Source organism: Centrocercus urophasianus, unplaced genomic scaffold, assembly GCF_019232065.1.
Source record: "Centrocercus urophasianus isolate 14NV4802_14NV808 unplaced genomic scaffold, USGS_Curo_1.0 seq_22, whole genome shotgun sequence".
Lineage (NCBI taxonomy): Eukaryota > Metazoa > Chordata > Aves > Galliformes > Phasianidae > Centrocercus > Centrocercus urophasianus.
The window spans coordinates 1,448,046-1,452,353 of NW_024884778.1; positions in this window are offsets into that span (position 1 = coordinate 1,448,046).

A 4,308-nucleotide genomic window follows, 5' to 3' on the forward strand; every position below is an offset into this window, starting at 1 on the left:
AGCCCCATGCTGGCCGGCGGCGCTGCCCGCTCCGTTAGGATGAAGGCTGCGCCGAGCTGCCGCCGCCTCAGCCACGCATCCACATGGTTACTGCGCCCCGAGCGCGCCGCCGCGCCTTATATAGCCGCGCGGGGCCTTCTGGGTAGCAGAGTCCCGGCCGCTCCCCGCGCCGCGCGCTGGAGGCGGGCAGCGCCCTGACAGGACTACGGCTCCCAGCGTGCACCGCGCCGAGCCCACAGCCGGGCCGGGAGCGCGGGCCCGCCGCGGAGTTCCCTGAGGGAGCGCTCTGCCAGGCTGGGGTCCTCGTCGGCGCCACGGGCCGACGCCGCTACTGATAGCAGCGAGCAGCAGTGGGAAATAAGCGATGCTCGCTTTTGTTTATTGTAAATAAACTATTTGTCCTTAAAATATTCCTCTGGAGATGCGGTTTGTGGTTGCACCGCAGTTTTCTGCCTGCTGTGGGGTACAGGCGGGCACGTCCAGAGCTCGGCTGCGGTGTACAGGGCGGGAAATGTCCCCCGCCCACCTACGGCCTCGGTCACCTCAGGCAGCGCGCAGCACCCGGCCTCGGTCACCTCAGGCGGTGCGATGCCTGCTGCCTGGCCTGCTGTGGAGCTGCCGGAGCAGGCCTGGATCAGGGCTGCCAACACACTGCCCACCGTGCTGCTCCTGCACTGAAATACCGTGAAGAAGTTGAACCACTGCTGCTAAGCACGGATGTGCAAGGCTGAGGTCCACCGCTTAGAAACTGAAGCTGAGGTCGGCAGTGGAGCTGTGCTATTCCCATCCTGCGGTACTACAAAGCCGTTACTCATCAGAAATTTGGCAGAATAATGGTGCCTAATATCGTTAGGTAATCCTAATGAATTCCCATGTAATCAAATCTAATCTCTGGCAGAGCTGAGCAGCCAAGGCAGGCAAGGGCCAGAACGCTGGGTGCATGTAGGCACAGTGCTTTGGGCAGCAGTGGAAGGAAAAGTCGTTGCAGCCAACATGAGGAGCTGTGCCTGTTGCTATCAGCGTGCAGAGCTCTGTTCTTGGTGCACAGAAGAGCAGCAGCTGTATGTGAGAAGTTGCACATAAAATAATTCCCAAAGAGCCTGCTAGCGCGAAGCTGAGGTGCGCAGAAGACAGCAGGGGTGACCTGGGGATGTTCTGCACCATCCCAGTCTGCGAATGACCAGTTTGGTGTCTAAAGTGTTGCAGGCACCCCTCTTTGCTTCTACTGCAGCAGTCATGTTGTCAATCTCTTGCTCCTTCTGCAGCCTCTCTGGAATGTCAGAGGCTTTTTTTTCTCACGGAACACCTTTGCTGGGTCAGTTCTTCAGTGACTGTGGAGGATGTGCCAGTGAAGACCTTTCAGCCACAAATACTGACCAAGTCATGCAAAGATTTGAAGGGATATTGGGAAGATAATCACAGGCATTTCCGATACAGGAAAAGTTTCCATTTTTCTTTGGGATGCTGTTGCAAGCACAGTGAGTTTATAAGGCTCCTATAATCTTATAGCTTTAAGAACAGATGAAATGGTAGGGCAGCCTGGAAATGACAGAATTCACACTCAAAAGTACTGTGGAGAATGGAGAGATGAAGAATAGGGTCCTATCAGATCACCAGCAACCAAGAGACTGGGCTTAGGTTGTGTGTAAATACAAAAAAGGGTCCAAGGAGCAAAAGCTGTTCAAGAATTCAGGGAGGAGGTGCTGAAAAAAAAAAAGACTAAATAGTAGATACCACCTTAATTTTAAGAGAGCTGTAATACAGATGTTCAGCCCAACCATCTATGTGATTTCTGTCACAAGAAAACACCTTGCAAGAAGTGTTTCGTTGTTTGTGCATGTGATTTTTAATTTTTTCTTTTAATGCTGCCTAATTTACAATTAATTGTTGACTTGCTTGGACTATTTCAGTCAGAAAGCACTCCAGGCTGCTGAGTTGGTTTGCATACTTCTTCCTCTGCTGTTGTTTCAGCTGCTCAAGCAGAAGCCAGGGAAGAAGAGGAGCAGAAGATATTTCAGGCAGCCACCAGGACTGCAGGGATCAAACAGGCTAATTTGCACGTGACCTGTCTCCATGAAGAGATAGATGATCACAAAAGCTTCCAGTACGAGTTGTCTATGCTAGCAGTGCAGCAGTAGGAGATGAAAAACATTAGCAACACAGAGGAATGCTAGGCAACACCTCAGCTTTTCAGCTAAGTGCTGAAAGATCCTATTTCTGTAATATTTTAAATAACAGTGAAACCAGTGTCTTAATTCTGGAGCACAGTGTAATCAGTGAGAGCAGAGAGAATAATTAAACCCTGTGCAGAAGAGATTAGCTGCCTGTGAAGTAATGACTTCGGAGCATAAAAATGATGGGTAAATGACACCAATGAAAGTTCTCAGAAGTCCTCTGGATTAGAAGCTGGAAGTTGGATGCTGTTCAGAATCAAACTGTCATTGCCATTGCTTCATTTAGTCTCCTGAGAGAACACAAGAATATAAATCTTACTGATGGAAGTACAGAAACAAGGCAGAAAAGAATTCTAGGAAAACAGGCAATGAGAACAAGTAGGCATGATACATGAGAGAACTGTGCTAGCTGATGGAATTGAGCTGGTTTTGACACAGCCAGGATCCCATGGCTTTAATAAGGACAAGTTGTCTTAGCAGACTGCTTGGAGTTCCAGAAGACAGTCGAATTTGGATACCTAGATTTTGCTGCCATTTCAGTAAATTGCTTTGGAAATTTGAAAGGAGAAAATAAGTTATAATTACTTTGTGCTTTCATAGATCTGTTACTGCATGGGGCTAGGATCACTGTTTCTGCATAAAAGGAATATTTATGGCTTCTGACCCTGAAGCAGCAAGGGTGACTTGATTTTATAATTAAATTTGTATGCTTTTATTTTCATCCACTCTGCTGATTTTCTAAGTACGTCACAGGGCAGAAGGGACTAATGATAGATAATTGGAATGCATGCCTGTGAAGACTCTCAGCACTGTCATTTTAGCACACAATAAAATTTCATGGAGCCAATAGAGCTAAGTAGTGCTCCTTTGTACAAATACAAAAGAAAACAAACTAAGAGCCTTCTATCTAGCTAAGCTTTTTGCTGCATAGTCCCCACTTGTACGAGGAAAATGATATTAAATATATGCAATTAACATCCCACATAATGAATAAAAATTTCCCTCAGCGTAGTGGAGGACCCAGTGAATACATTCTGCTGATGGTCCTGAACAGAAATTTCCACACAAAGTAAAGATTTTCACGTTGGAGCACCAAAGTCTTCAAGAGCTGCAGTGACCTACAGGAAAAACTAAAGAAAACAAGGTGCTGTTCTCTGATGCAGAGGGTGCAGAAGGTTCAGAGTGAGACAGGTCCCTCACCATCAGACTGGTGCAGGATCTGCCTCAGGCTCCATGCCTTCCCCAGGCAGTGCATATGTGGGGATACCAGAGCAGGGCTGAGGGTTTATGGCACACAGGAAGGCAGCTGAGCGCACCTGCTGCTCCCTCAGCTCCATAGCAGAGGGACGGTGAGTGGAAATTGCTGCTGCTCTGATTGCAAAGCCCCAGCCAGCCGAGCTGGCACAGAGTGGGGTAGCAATTTGTATTTTGCTACTAGAAGCAAATTGCTGCCTCTCCCAAGGGCAAACTAGGAGGCTGTTATGCATCCATAAAGTATTTTTCCAGTCCTGACCCACTCAGCTTGCACATTAGCATGTTGCCGTTCACCTGGCTGGTGACAAACTGCTGCTCAGCCACCAGCGCCTGCAAAAAGAGCCCAAGGGCTGCAACAACAGGGTTTGGTGTTCACCTGGAAAGAAAAGTTGGTTCCTCCCTTTCCCCGTCCGGTTCACAGTGGTGTTCTTGCCACAAAGACTTCTTGTACCACACTTGGTAAAATCGATTTTTAAGCATGAAACATCCGAGTCCCAGGACAGGGACACAAACACGTGTCCCCGGCAATTTAGTATTTGTTTACTTTTTCCTCAGCCCTTATGCTCAGACGATGCTCGGTTGCACCGCCTCCCGTTAACGGGGAGATGCAGGCGCACTCACCAGAAGGCTCTGTGCACTCTCACATTCCACTTTGCTGTTGAACTCATTCAGACTAAATGCAGCACACTGGAGCCTTCGACCCGAACCCGTCCAAGTCTCTGCCATTAATGCCATCTCCGTGCTGCTGGCGCCCTCCACCTCCAGCTTCTCTGCAGCAGCTCCTCTCCAGATAACGGACCCCGCTGAGGGGCAGTAGGAGGTAGGCGCCGCTTCCCCTTTAAGAGGCGGGCGATCACGTGACTGCGGCTGGCACGTGGTC